Source organism: Sarcophilus harrisii, chromosome 2 (assembly GCF_902635505.1).
Source record: "Sarcophilus harrisii chromosome 2, mSarHar1.11, whole genome shotgun sequence".
Lineage (NCBI taxonomy): Eukaryota > Metazoa > Chordata > Mammalia > Dasyuromorphia > Dasyuridae > Sarcophilus > Sarcophilus harrisii.
The window spans coordinates 59,479,506-59,495,401 of NC_045427.1; the positions used below are offsets into that span (position 1 = coordinate 59,479,506).

At 35.1% G+C, this 15,896-nt stretch overlaps 1 long non-coding RNA gene across 2 annotated transcripts in view; it reads left to right on the plus strand.

Moving 5' to 3' along the window:
* The first annotated feature begins 432 nt into the window (after window positions 1–432).
* Window positions 433–15,896, plus strand: part of LOC116421340 — an 89,077-nt gene continuing 73,613 nt past the window's right edge. Inside the window, exons 1-2 of one of the 2 annotated variants that reach the window (XR_004231663.1) lie at window positions 444–551; window positions 3,563–3,622. This is a non-coding gene — a long non-coding RNA (uncharacterized LOC116421340). Of the gene's footprint in view, window positions 552–3,562; window positions 3,623–15,896 lie in introns of both variants that reach the window. The other variant, XR_004231662.1, reaches the window with a different exon arrangement.

The window sequence follows — 15,896 nt, forward strand, 5'->3', positions numbered from 1 at the left end:
TGGTCTAGTCTTGCCCCCTTTTTTATAAGTGAGGAAAATGAGGTCTTTCTGATTCTGAATAAAGAGCTTTTTCCATGGACAGATTGTTGTTGTTGTTTGTCTGTCACTTGAAGACCAATAACATCATGAAGATGATGTCTTGAAAGATGACTTGAGAGATTGAAAGAGAATGAGAGAAATAGATATAGAGAGAAAGAAACAGAGACAGACAGAAATACATACAAAGAGACAGAGAGATAGGTGGTAGACAGAGACAAACAGATTGAGAAACGGGGTGAGAGCCGCTTGTATTTAAGAACATTAGGATGAAAAGCAGATTGCTGTTCTTTAGGAGTTTTATCTGAGCTGGCTGCTTATTCTGCACCTGAAGTCATAATCGCCCATTTGTGACGGCATGCTTTCAATAGCAGCCAGCTCCCACCACCCTTGCCAGGTGGCTTCCATAACTTCAGGCCCCCATGCCCTTTCTTTTTCTTAGCAGGGTTCTCACTGAAGTCAGAGGCAGAGATGGGCCTGTGACCAGAGGCAGCTCTTCAGGTACAGAACTCCCGGTAAGAACAGATGGACTCTTGAAAGCCAGCTCGAGCTTTCCCGCAAATATGATTAATACTAATTAAGAAAGGAAGCAGCAGAGAGGAGCTCAGCTCCCAAAGCAGAATGCATTTTCTCTGACTTTATTGGGAGCCAAACAGAAGGTCTTTAATTGTGCTTCAGAAACCATCATCACTGAGTCAAGGATGTTTCTTGTACCTCACTCAGAGGACGTGCCGGGAGTGGGAGAAGGGGGAAAAACATGGATCCAAATCAAAGCTCATCGACTCACTATCTGTGTGGACTTGGGTCTTTCTGGTCTCAGTTTTCACGTCTGCACAGTGAAAGAGTCTGACTCAAGGATCACTAAAGTTCATTCCATGTATCAAATATTATAAATCTATAATATCTATAATATTTTCTGACTACATCCTAGGACCTACCAGCTACAGTATTCTCCTGAGAGTCAGAAGAACTTGTGTTCAAACCTTGCTTTGGATACCTAATTGAGTGACTCTGGAAAGTATTTTAACCTCTTGGCACATGGCACATAGTAGCATCTTAATAAATATTAGTTGACTGACCCTAAGCATCAGTTTCCTTATCTTTAAAATGGAAAAAAAATAACAGCATGTACCTTTCAGAGTAATTGTTAGGATCAAATGAAATAACACTTGTAAAGTAACACCTTGTAAACCTTAAGGTGCTAGGTAAGTGATTTCCAATATTAAAATTATTTTTTCTTTTATTTATTTTTAAAAATTCTAACAGCATTTTATCTTTTTCAACTACATGTAAAATAGTTTCTGATATTCATTTTTTGTAAGATTTTGAGTTCCAATTTTTTTCTCCCTCCTCTTATCTCCTCCCTTTCCAACATAGCAAACAATATGATATAGATTATATATATGCAATCATTTTAAATCTATTTCCATATTTGTGAAGTTGTGAAAGAAAAATCAGAACAAAAAGGAAAAGCATGAGAAAGGAAAAACAAAGAAAAAAGGTGAAAATAGTATTCTCTGATTTGCATTCAGTCTTCATAGTTATTTCTCTAGATGAGGATGGTATTTTCTTTCCCATGTCTATTGGAATTGTTCTGAATCAGTGTATTGCTGAAAAGAGCCATGCCCATCACAGCTCATCACCATGCAATCTTGTTATTATTATTATGAACAGTATTCTCCTAGTTCTGCTCACTTCACTTAACATCAGGTTCATGTGAATCTTTTCAGGCTTATCTGGAATCATCCTGCTCATCATTTCATATAGAACAATAATATTCCATTACATTTGTATACCATAACTTATTCTGCCATTCCCCAACTGATGGGCATCCCATTTCCAGTCTTTTCCCACTACAAAAGGGCTGCCACAAGCATTTTTGCACATGTGGTTCCATTCCTTTTTTTTATCATCTCTTTAGGATACAGACCCAGTAGTGACGATGCTGAATCAAAGGATATGCACAATTTGATAGCCCTTAAATTCTAGCTTAAATGTCATTCCCTTCAAGCCTTATATTATTCCTTCCTTTTGTCTTTTGACTGTTGTCTATTTATTTTATGGTCTTTCCTTCTTCCAAACTTATGTAATGCTTTATTTGCTTCTATCTCATACACTTGTTGTTGCTGTTTAGTAGTTTTAATCATGTTCAGTATTCTTGAGTCATGTGAGGTCTTTTTGGGCAGAAACACTGGAACAGTTTGCCATTCCTTTTCCAACTTATTTTACATATGAAGAAACTGAGGCAAACAAAATTAAGTGACTTGCCCAGGGTCACACAGCTAGGAAGTGTCTGAGACTAAATTTGAATTCAGAAAGATGAGTTTTTCTGACTCCAGACCTAGCACTCTATCTACCACACGCCCTCACTGTCCTTGGATACATTTAGGATGCATTAAACCAAAGAAAGCTAAATAGTTTTGAGTGCTTAATAGAGTCTGGGCTCCATCAATCATCAGAGTGCAAATATTCCACAGGAAGAGCTCTTGCTTCCTATAATCTTTATATTTCTCTTTGAGTCTAGCGCAATGCTCTGCCCACAGTAACCCCTCAACCAAATATTGGCTGAGCAGTCATAGGATCTAATGATGACAATGATTTGTTGAATGTACATGTTATTTCTTAACAACTTCAACAGCCTGTATCCAATATTTGTGATGTATTCTGGATTAGTCTTTTGAAAAGACATTGTCTTCAAGAAAATTCTGGATGACCACTTGTTGGATATATTGTAATTTCTATTCATTTCATATGGTCCCCGAGATCCCTTCCCCATTTCACTCTTCTGAGATTGGTGGCTGCTGGTCCAGGCCTTCAAGATTATCATAAATTCAATAATTTCATTGAGCTTTAAATAAAAAAAAGTATTCTGGGGACTATTCACTGAACATACCTTTGACACAGTCAAAGATTAGGGTTAGTAATTCTCAGTAGAAAGCTCATATTTCATCCTCTCAGACTTATCATGATTCTCTGTCTCATTAAGAGCACAGCTGTCAAGATGATTACTTCAAGCTTATCTGGCCTAAGAGGTGCACATTTTTCACCCTTTCACCCCTTTATAATAATTTGTCCCCAGTTACAGGAAACAAAATATTGCACACATTTTAGAGAACAGTATTTTAAATTTCAAAATAATGAAACTTGTTTTAAGGTACCCTAATAATTCTTTGCAGAATAAATAGTACTTAATTTCCAATAATTGCAAAGCATAAACATATATATATATATATATTATACATAGATAACCTGCATATGTACATGTTCACATAAATACTTATTTTTAATGTATATATTTCTTTTCTACACTTGATTTCCTCATCTATAAAATGGAGTTGCAGGGCTTGCATTAACAAATCACTAATAACTGGGAATCTATTCACTTTATAGGATTCTCATGAGGAAAACACTTTGAAACTCTACATATTTTACAGTTTGTGATCAATAGAAATGCCAGCAATAATAATAATAATAATAATAATAATAATAATAATAGACCATTATTATTATCATTATCTTTATTCAGCACTTCAAAGATCAGTGATTTTTTTCTGTCTGGACATCCCATCAACCAATGTAGCTCTCGGTAAGCATGCCTACCTAAGTAAATATTTTCTAAATTTTATCTTTAATTTATGGGGAAAAAACAAGCATTTACATAACATAGAACAATAAAAAAGATGATTGACTATGAAACTGCAAATCAGCACTGTATAACTTGCTATTCCTTTTAAATATCCAAACCAAATTGTCATTTAAATTTATTTTTCTTCCCCCCTTCCTCCTCAGCTAGCTACCATTAGACACAAAAAGGTATACATACATACATATATATGTGTGTATATATATACATATATATATATATATATATATGTTAAATTATTCTATACATACTTCTATTTATCAGTTCTTTCTCTGGATGAAGATAGCATTTTTCTTTGACTGTCCTTTACAGGTAATTTGAGTATTTACAAATTATCAAAATAATTTATATGCTCAAAGTCACTCTGAAAACAATAGTGCTGTTATGGTTTACAATGTTTAAATTATTATTATTTTTTATTATTTTAAATTTATTTTTGCTGAGGCAATTGGGGTTAAGTGATTTGCCCAGGGTCACACAGCCAGGAAGTGTTAAGTGTCTGAATTCAGATTTGAATTCAAGTCCTCCTGATTTCAGAGCTGGTGCTCTGTCCACTGCATCATCTAGCTGCCCCTCTTTACATTATCTTTAAAAGTAATATTTGATTAGACTTTCTTTTTGCATTAATTACATTCCCAAATGCATTACTTCTCCTTTCTCAAGTAGCTACCTCTTATAGAAAATAAGACTAAAAAAGGAGAAATAGATTTAGCAAAACTAACAGATATGGAAATGTCTGACCTTTTATGCAATGTTCCAAACTCAGTTTCTTATTTGTCTTATTAGGTACCCTGTTTGATTATTATAATTTCTCAGTTCTAATTACTTTGTTATTGGTATTTTTTATTTATATCACGGTAATCATGTTATACTTTCTTTTCCTGCTTCTACTTAAATTTTCATGTGAAGCAATGTCTTCCCATGCTTCTCTGTATTCATATTCATTTCTTAAATTATAGTAATAGTCTACATGTAGAATCTGTTTAGCCATTCCATAATTGATGGCCTTTTTCTGTGTTAAAAAAATTAAATCCATTTCTTGGTCACCTTCAAAGGATGCTCCTTTTTATCACTGGAGCAGAAGATGTGGGCCAACAAGGATGTTCCCTTAAGGTCTAACAGCTTACTTGCTCTAAGCTCTAGACTTGGAGCCCTTCACACAAAGCTATTATGCTCCTTAGATTACAGTTATGTAGTCCTTCCCAGGTCTGTTGTTGAAATCTTTCTAGTTTGGTAGAACATTTCTTTGCACCACGATAAAGCATCATATGGGAACTTGAAGAATAATGGGACAGTCTCAAGAGACTCCTTGCTTTATGTGACCTAATGTCACAAATTCTTTGAACCTTTATTTCCTCATCAGGGTAATGGGGAAATTAGTCTGCCTTGCTTCCCTTTTGGAACTATTATGAAGGAAGAGCTTCTTTAAATCACAATGAGAGTTTTTATTATTTGGAATAGGAAAATATGCTAGAAATGGCTTTACGATTAACAAAAACCCTCTATTTAGTAACTAGCACTCTATGAAGGAATGTTGCAATAGGACATTTGGGCTTTTATAAGCTCAATATGTCCCAGCTGGGTCTCATTAATATTTTGTATCTGAGTTTGTCCTGTTGCTGGCTAACAATCACCACCTGCAAGAGCCCTCCTCTGTCTGGCTACTTGCTAATTGCAATTCAGTCATAATGGACAACTCTCCATTCTTCAAACCTGTCCAACCCTATTTTGCCTCTCCATCTTAACTTATTCTGCTGCCCTTTCTGAGAACGCCCTTCCTAACCCTGGTGCTGCCATTTTGAACTCTTCTTTTCATTAAAAGTACAACTCTAATGCTATCTTTTCCAGTAATGTGATTTAGCATTATAAAACATTTTAGACATAAAAGAATTCAATATTCTCATTAATAGAAAAGAAACAATCTCAGAAAGATTGAGTGACAGTACCAAGATGGTTTCAAACTCAAATGCAGAGGTTTTTCCCCCTACTATACCACTCCTTCCCTATTCTACAGAAAGCAGAGCTTCTTTAACTGATAAATTTTGGTAAAGTTTATAGATCTTTTTTCAGAAAAATATTTTTGTTATTGCTGAACTGTTTTTCATCATGTTCAATTCTTTCTGACCCCATTTGAGGTTTTCTTGGCAAAGATACTAGAGTGGTTTGTCATTTCCTTCTCCAGCTCATTTTACAGAAATGGAAACTGAGGTAAATAGGGTGAAATGATTAGTCCAAGGTCACTCAACTAGTAAATGTCTGAGGCTGGATTTAAACTTTGGAAGATAAGTCTTTCTGATTCTAAGACCAACAATCCATCCACTATATCACCTATATCCAATGGTATTTTTGAAAGCATTAAAAAATAGGATTTTCAAGGAAAGCAATTATATTGAAATATAAGTAGTAATTTTAAAAAAAATTCATGGAACTCAAATTAAAATAAAAACCTGACCCAGGAAAGATCATTTGTATGTATTACCTTCTGCTTTCTTTAAGAGTTTGTCTGTTTGCTTTATGTGTTGGAGTCCCTTAATAAGTCTAGGCGGAGGCTACTGTCATACTTGTACACCTCATCATGGAGAAGGTATGTATCCTCCTAACTTGTCTCTAGATTTTTATTCTTTGGTCTCAGCAGTGGCCTAGCTTCATAGTTTCCCCCCCCCCACCCCCACCCCCAGCTTCCTGCTGATTGTGACCAACAGGGCAACAATTGAGGAGAGTGTTTTAAACTTTAAAATACTCCAGAAATCCAAGGTTATCACTCACCTTGATCTTGGCTGACAATCTGACTAGCAATACTGAGTTGAATAACCCAGAGGTCTCAGTTGCTGCAACCTAAAGACTTGACTTCTGCTCTGTTGGCTGAATATAAGCCATTATTGCTATAGCAGAGGCCATCATTCAACTTCAGAGGAGATTGCTGAGAGCTAGAGTAGTCAGGGAAGATTCCTTTGAGGAGGCTGGATTTATGTAGGTCCTTGATGAATGGATAGGATTAGAAAGAAAGTAAACTTTCAGTGAAAAAATAGCATAATTAAAGAAAAAAAAATAGGAGGAACATATCCTTAGGGATTTATTTATGAAAACTGTTGGACTAAAATGGAGGGAATCTTTTTGAAAGTAATGGGAAATTAGTGGATAGATGAAGGTGAAGAGATAAATGGGGCATTAGCTAGGGAGCAGATCGTTATGGTCATCATAAAGATTTTAGATCTAAGAGAGAATATAGACATCATTTAATTCAAATGCTTTTATTTTACAGATAAGGAAACTGAGACATAGATTTTCTATGGACATAGAGTGAGTGTTATAGAAAAAGTATTTTACTTATTCTCAGAAGACTTGCCTTCATAGTCTAGCCCTGTCTTTTTTACTAGCTCTATGAACTTGAGCAAGCCATTTAACATTTTTAAGCCTTAATTTCTACTTCAAGATCTTGGGAAACAAGTTTTGTAATTAGTAGAGTTCAAATCCTAGGTCACACATATGCTATCTGAATGACCTCAGACAAATTGGTTAAACTCCTGGTCCTCAGTTTCCTCATTTGTAAAATGTTATATTAGACACAGTATTGCTTGAACTCACTCTCAAGTTGAGGTGGTAGAGGCTGAATTCAGAATTCTTTGAATGTCTCTGAAGATTTTTCAAATGCTTTGGCTCTGACGTGTTTTGCATATTGCCAAGCATTTTTTAAACCCACATGTAATTTAAGGAACATTTAATCAATACCGTCTTGATTCATTTTTCCCTTAAATCATCAGTATTATTGTTCTGAAGAGCCTATTTGAAGTTCAGGAAGGCTTTTAAGCATTTTGAATAACCATTTTCTTTCCTTGGCTCCTGTTTTTTAAGTTTCTGTTCTTAAAGATACAGTTTCCAATAGATGAACAAGTCATAACTAACTGTTTTCTAGTAGCTTAAATACTCTCAGTGTATATTAAATAAAGAATACTTCTCCACCTTTTATTGCTCCTCCTCTTATTATTCGCCTTCTTGCTCCTTCTCCTCCTATTACCACTACTGCTGCTGCTGCTACCTCCAATTTCTATGGAGTTTTATGGTTTTCAAGTCATTTTTCTCATTACCACACTATAATGTAGATTGTGCAAGTGTTAGCACCCCCCATGTTATAGCTAGGAAAATGAGAAATAACTTGCTTGTGATGATATAACTCTATATAGAGCAAGGTCAGAAACCCTATGACACATTGTCTCTCCATGGTCTTGGAAAGCAGTGACTTGAACTATTTATAAAGTTATACATTGCTAAGTTTTGTTGGAAAAATTCAGAGGGTTTGTTAGTCATATGATTAGATGTTCTGGGATGTTTTAAGCCAAGAATAAAGCCGAGGGAATGGTAGGGTTGAGTGAAAGCATTTTAAAGATGAGAAATACTTGAATATATTTGAAGGCAGAAGGGGAAAACCAGGGGATGGGAAAATGATAAAGATTAGAGAGAGTGCCTGAAGTTTCTTTTTCCTTGAAAAGACAGGAAAGGTTGAGATTAAGGGAATATTTGGAGAGATGGACCTAAAAGGGAAGAAACCTGACCTCATTAGGAGAGCATGGAGAAAAGGAGAAGAGAACGAGGGATAATATGAAGAGATTTTGAAATGAAGGGAAGGGGAGAAGAGAGAGTTCATATGAATGGTTTCCATTTTTTTTTGGTAAAAGTAAAAGGCGAGGTTTTCAGTTACTCGATTGCTCAATGTAGGACAATTCATTGTGGGAACTGGAAAAGGGAAGAGAAGGTTTTAAATAATTCTCCCCTCCACTCCAGGTAAATCAATTAATGGAGGAATTAAAGGAATGTTTCCAGGTTGTAAGAAATAGTTAAAATTGGAGAACATACAGATCATGAGGGTCATGTGACTTCCTCTAATTCTATTTAGTAAGAGGAAAATGAGTGGAAGAGGTAGATAATGGGAATAATACAGTCTTGAGGATTTGGCAAAGGATGAGCAGAAATAGGACAATGGAATGAATTGTTCAAGATGATGACAATGTGAAATAGAGCCTATAATGTGGTCATTGGCAAAGGAGGGAAGGCAATGAACTGGGAAAATACTGATTGGTGGATGGTGAGAGTGGAGATAAGGGCAAAGAATGGAGTGAGAAGGGTGAGACCTGGAGAGAGGAGGGAGGATAGGAAATTATGGTTTGTTAGAAGAATGCTTGCTACTTTGAGTAAAGAAATAGAACACTTGTGGGTAATGATGAAACTATAGTATAACCATTCTCTCTGTGCAAATCAAAGGTGGAATGGAGGATTTAAGGACACGTAGGAATTCAAAGTTTAAACAGAGTATCCAGATGAATGTTGAAGTCCCCTGGAATTAGGGGGAATAAGGACAGGAGTTGAGGAGAAGAGAAAGACAATTTCTGAACTCTTTGAGAAAGATGGGAGAACAAAAAAGAAGCTAGGTGGTTAAAATCCCTCTCTCAGGTGTCATGTCTTTTATCTCAGTCCAAATCTCATATCCAAATTTCAGTACTCATCTATGGTTCCATGTCCTATGCCCCCTACATTAAAAATAACATATTTATTAATTTTTAAATGTTTGTTGAGAATATACATAAAACATGGCTATGGTCTGGGTACTTTTGTGAGACAATGCTGAATAAAACGATCTTCTCCCTTAAGAAGTTTCAGTGTAATAGGGAGATAAAACTTATCTATCCACATCCACATGCACATACATATAATGTCAAGTAGAATCTCATACATTCCATAAAGAGGTACAAAAGGTTGTAAATTGGAAGGAAAACAAGATCACTTCCAGATTGAGGGTGTAGGAGGAAATGACTTAGGAATGTCATGACATTTGAGCCAGATCTTAAACTGTATGTTTAAATAGCTGGAGTTAGTGCAGGGGAGAAGATATGGAGAAGAACAGTGAAATATATAGCTGTATCACACATACACATAACAAACGTACATATATTTGCATGATTATTCATGTGTATTTATGTGCATGTATATGTAAGTAGGCTATATATAGCACAAATGTGCATGTATATATGTATGTTATATATGTGTGTATGTAGAGATATATTTATTCCCATGTTATATGTATGCAAACACAAACACACATATATGTTAATAATTGAAAGAAGAAACTTCTTATTTCTTTCTAAATTCATAATGTTTCAATTGTGATGGTGGAGTCAGAAGGAGCAATCACAGATCCAATCTGTGATCACACCAATATATCAGGCATCTAGGAGATGAAATGGCTAGAGTATTAGAACTGGAGTCAGGAAGAACTGAACTCAAATCTGACCTCAGATAAGTCTTATTATCTGTGTTGTATAACTCTGGGCAAGTCTTTTAATCCCCTCCTCCCCCAGTTTCCTCATTTGTAAAATGAGGATAATAATAACATCTATTTCCCAAAGTTGTTGTGAGAATCAAAGGAGTCATTATATTAATATGTGATACCTAATTATGTTGATTCAATACATTTAATTCTATATTATATTGATTACACATCATATTTATGTATTATGTATAAAGTACTTAAAATACTAAAGTGATATATAAATGTTATTGTTATTATTAATTAATCAATAAATCATACTTATTATGTAATAATATGTACTCTAATGTGTACCAGGGACTGTGTTAAGCCTGGAGATATAAAAAGAGGCAAAATTTATTGTTATTCTTATTATTTTTAGTATTATTTCAGTTTCATTTGGGCCTGGGAAATACATGCAGCAGTCTATGGAAACTTTAAAGAGAGAGAATGAGTTAGACAAATGATTATCTCCCTGACAATCCTTGTATTTTGTTTCCTAATTCAATTCTAAATCTATGGAAATTTCAGTACTCCTGGTTTCTTTCTCCCTTTAACCTCTTGAACAAAACCACTCCAGAGAATTCAAGATTATTAGCTTGCCCAAGTTTTTTGGTTTATAAAACTTATATCTTCAGTTAGACCTACTCCTTTTTGCCACAGAAAAGGATTGCTATTTCCTGACTCCCAGAAATTAGTCTAATTTCAGGAGGAGAAAGGTAGGGGGGAAGGGGAGAGAGACAGACAGAAAGAGAGAAAGAGACAGAGACAAAGAGAAAAGAAGACAAGAAAAAGAATTAGAAGAATAAAAATTAGAAGAATGAAGAAGAAAAAAAGAAAGAAAAAGAAGAAGAAGAAGAAGAAGAAAAAGAAGAAGAAGAAGAAGAAGAAAGTGGGAGGAGGAGGAGAAGGAAGGAAAGCAAGGAGGAAAAGAAACAGAAAAAGACAGAGACAGTGACACAGAGAGACATGATATATCTATATAGTTTACATTGATATGTTAGAAGTGCTCACCCTTTTGCCTATGAGACTTTAAGATTTGCAAAAGGCAAACAACCCTTCGAGGAATCCATTGTGGAGATAATTGTTTACATTTTGCAGAAATAAGAACCCAAGATCAGAGATGTTTATGACTATCTCTAGGTCACCCAGTTACTAAGTGCTGAATCTGGGAAGCAGAGAAGGGAGAATAGCATAAGCCTAGATGTTCAAGGGATGTCATAATGGTGTGGTAAAAAGGGTGAATTTTGATAAAAGATGAGTTTGAATTCTGTTTCTGTACTCATCACTTTAGCAAGTTCCTATCTCTATTGTAGAGTTTAGTTTTTTTTTTTTTTATCAGAATTATGAGGATGTTGGACTTGAGGACTCTGAGGTTGTCTCTACGATCCTATCAGTCCCCTCCTGCCCTTGATATGCCATAGACTCAACCTACCTCTCCTTGCTTCCCTTATTATTCAATAATATAATAGTAAGTATAATTTTGCATTGTCCTCCAAATCAAACCCTCAATTCCACTGACTTCACAGAAGTTCAGCATTGGCCCATCTTGGAGTTGCAAGCATTGATTTGTATTTTCAAAATCTTATTTGAAATCAAAAACTTATTGTTATTATTATTATTATTTGTTTCCAGGAATCACCTTTGACTTTGGAGTAAGAAAACCAACATTCAAATCCTAGTTCTTTCACTTAATGCTTGTATGATCTCAAGAGAATAACTTCCCTCTCTTTAAGATTTAGTTTCCTTATCTATAAAATGAGAATATTCAATCTGATGGTTTCTAAATTGCCTTCCAGCTCTCAATGTTATAGGGAAAAATACTGTGGCCAGTTGGTAATAGAATTACACATTTACCTGCACTTATGGCTAATATCAAGTTTACTTCAAATCTAAAAATATTCCCTTCCTTATTTCATTTTTGAAGGGTGACCCCAAACTCAAACCACACTTGACCACAGCTCACAAATGTATATACTTAACACATCTTGAAATATTAAAATGCATCACGAGCCAGGAACAAGGTAAACATTGTCATTCCTGGCAAGGAGGATGGTATTGAAAAAACCATTAGTGTGATTTATGTCTTCAAAGGGCAGAAGGGCTGTTTGCCTTAAGGAGGTTCCAGAAAACTAAGCTGGAGTGGTTACACAAAACACTGATGTCACTAATTGCTTACACTGAGGGACACCTCCCCCTGCCATGCCCTACCTCCTGATGAGGTTTGCCACAATCCCATCAGCAAGGTGTGTATAGTAGTGATATGGTCAATAGATTAGATTAGATTATGGTTCCAGTTTGGTTTCTGTCCATTGCTAGTTCTTTCACTTTAGGTAAGTTCTTTAATTCCTGTCTGAATCTTGATTTCTTCTATTAAGAGCATAAAATTATATTTGTACTATTTATCTTGTAAGGTGACAAAAGTGCTTTGTATCTTGAAATGAGTCAAAGGAATGAGTTAAACTGGTTCCTTCCTCAGTCTTTTTTTTTTTTTTTTCTTCTTCTCAAGACCTTATTGCTCATGCTCTCTAAAGCTCTGTCCTAGGTCCTGATCTCATTTTTCTCAATTCTCTTTCCTTGAGCAAGATCATTCATTTCTAGCTTCAACAATTATCCCTCCTCAATAAAGATAAGTTTTGAATTTATATCTCTAGCCCAAAAATGTCCTAAGGGAACTAGATATTAATCTTCACCTGTTTCCAGAATATTCCTACCTGCATATTCCAATATCGTTTCAAATGCATCAGGTACAAAACTGAGCTTCCTTTCTTTTGTCCTAAATCTGTTCCTCTTTCTGAGGTTAATACATTGATCTGTAGCACTACCATTCACCTCGTGTCTGATGTTTAAATCTCTGAGATTATTGATGACTTCATCAATAGGGCACAAGCCACATTTCATGTGCACAGAAGGACTTTAACAAATATTTGTTGAATTTAATTTCAATCCAATCCAATTCAGTTCATCAATAACCACTGTGACAAAAAGGAGGACCTACTATTTGAAAGGCAATATGTTAAGTCTTGGAAATACAGAAAAAAAACATGAATAATCCTTATAACATAAAGGAGTTTACATTGTTGGATTGGAGGTGGAAATGACATGATAAAAGTGTCAGGGATAAGCATTGCTGCCCTTACTGTATTAAAATGTAGTTGTGAAATATTTAAGAAAATAAAAATTCAATAGAACAGAGATGTTAATATATTTTTAAGTCAATATATAATCTGTAAGGAACCTTATAATATGGTTTAGTAACCCTGTTTCTATTTGAGTTTGACATCACAAGTATATAATAAGCAAGGTATTTTAAAAATTACAGAGCAGGCATACTTACTGTGATAAATATTTTTCTTTTTTGTGAGAGAGGGTTCAATTTCTTCCAAGTGGGAAGGGTGGGAAAAGGAAGGGGACATTTAGAGAAATAACATTAGAACAAGAGGCAATTGATAATTTTTAAAAAAGAAAAGTATGCGAGATCTAAATTATGAAGGTATTAGCATGCTAGATTTTGTTGAGAGGTCTGTATTTTATTTTAGAAAAAAGAGGGAGACGTTCTATATTCTCAGGGGCCTATCATTATCAAAGCCACAACTCAGGAATATTAATTTGGAACTGAATGGAGGAAGAATTAGAAACAGGAGAGAATGGAGTCAGCAAGATCAATTAAAAGGTAATTGCAGGAGCCTGGGTAAGATTTGATGGGGTTGAATTAGGCTGGTTGCCTTGTAATTGGAGAGAAGGCGACAAACAGGAGACATATTGTGAAGGTAGGATCAACAAGACTTGACAACCCTTGCCATACTGGATGAAGAAGGAGAGAGAGGGGATAAGACTGATTCAGATGATCAAAATTTTAGAGATGGAAAAGACAATATAGACATTGCTAGTCGAAAATCTTATAATATATATTATAATAAACTCAAAATGAATAAATGTCCTGAATGAATGTAAAGGTCATACGACATACATGCAAAAATAGAAGAGAAGAAAACCATATAGCTTTAATAACTATGGTTAGGAGGAGAATTGTTAATCAAACAAGAAGTTGATGAGATCATAAAAGATAATACAGACAATTCTGACCACATAAAATTTAAAAAGCTTTTGCTCCAATAAAATCAATGAAGATAGAATTAGAAGAGAAATAGTAGAGTGAGGAAATATTTGCATCAAATTTCATCACTAAAAACTAGATTTTCAAAACATAAAGGGAATTGATACAAATATATATTGTCACAGCAAGAACCATTCCCCCAGAGAAAAGCCATCCAAGCATGTGAATTAATGGTTTTTCAGAAAAAAAGAATTGTATACTATAGCTTGAAGAAGCTTCAAGTCACAAATAGTAGGAAAAAAGAATACCAAAACATATCTCAATCTGCCAGACAAACTGGCAAAGATGATAAAAATCAGGGAATAGTTACTTTTTGGATGGCTGTAAGAAGAGGGCACATTAATTGGTTATTGATGCATAAGAAATATTCTAAAACTTTTGGATTTGAATTTGGCATTATTGAGGAAAAGTGACAAAACTACCCACAACTTTTGGTCTCTAGCAGGCATATAAACCATGAAAGTCAAAGGCAAAATGCCTATTATCAATCATGCAAGTTTTTATTAAGTGAATGAAAATGAATGAAAAATCATATGCTAAGTATTTATTATGTGACAAATTCTATTCTAAATACAAATACAAAAGTTCATACAGTCACTGCCCTCAAGGGGCTTTTATTTTAACGGGGAAGACAACCTGCATAGAGATGTGGGGGCCAGGGAAGAGAAATTTTGTCTGTGAAGGTTACTAAGATGATGGATGGGACAACTAGAGAGTAGGCACTTTAGGCATCTGGATAGTGTGTTGTGTAAAAGTATTGGACTTAGAATCAGGAAGTTGATGTTCAGTCATTTTTCAGTCACATCTGACTTTCTGTGATCCCATTTGGGGTTTTCTTGGCAAAGAGATTGCTATTTCCTTTTCCAGCTCACTTTACAGATGAGGAAATAGAGATAGGCAAAAAGATTAAAGTGACTTGCCTAGGATCACACAGGAAGTAAATGTCTGAAGCTATATTTGAACTCAGCTCTTCCTAGCTCCAGGCCTAATTCTCTATCCATTGTGCTACCTGAGACATGTACCAGCTGTGTGACTAAGAAAATCACTTGATATCTGCCCGCTCTCAATTTTTTCAACAGTAAAATGTGGATAATAATAGAACCCATTTTCTAAGTTTGTAGTGAAATTCAAATTTGCAAGGCATTTAGCATAATTTTTGCAACACAGTAGATGCTAAATAAATGCTTATTCTCTTTCTTCCCTTGATATAATCAATGAGCAATCAGTTTTTACAAAGAAATACTTACTACAAAGATATAGCAACATAAGGAGCACAAAACACAGCTCTGAGAGTAGTTTCAGCTCCATCACTTTCATTCCTGTAAAAAGTGGGCTGAAATTCATAGTTGTTGCTATAACACTTTTGACCCATTGATTTCACTTAGTGATCTGGTACATGCCACAGGATATGGGTACTTGGGATCAATTCATTTCTGGCCTTGTATTCTATAGGTTATGCTGATATTTCACTTGGCTCCATTGCCAGAAAGCTCTGGTATAAACTCTAGTTCCTGGAACCCTGGTACTTTTCTCACCTTTTGATATTCATAAGGTTATAATCAAGTCCACCCCAACTCCAATACTTATTCATCTAAGCACTGGAGAGAATAAAACATAACATAGACTCCAGTAAAAACAGAGCCATATCTTCACAGACTACATGAAGTTCACCCCGATACGGAGAAAAAGAACTAAGGAATCTGTCTCCACCAGAAGGTTTGTAGCATTGTATCCCCTTTACTGGAACACAACCAGGGATACATATTGTTTTGGCTACCTATAGTGCTTTTTGAGTAGCCAGA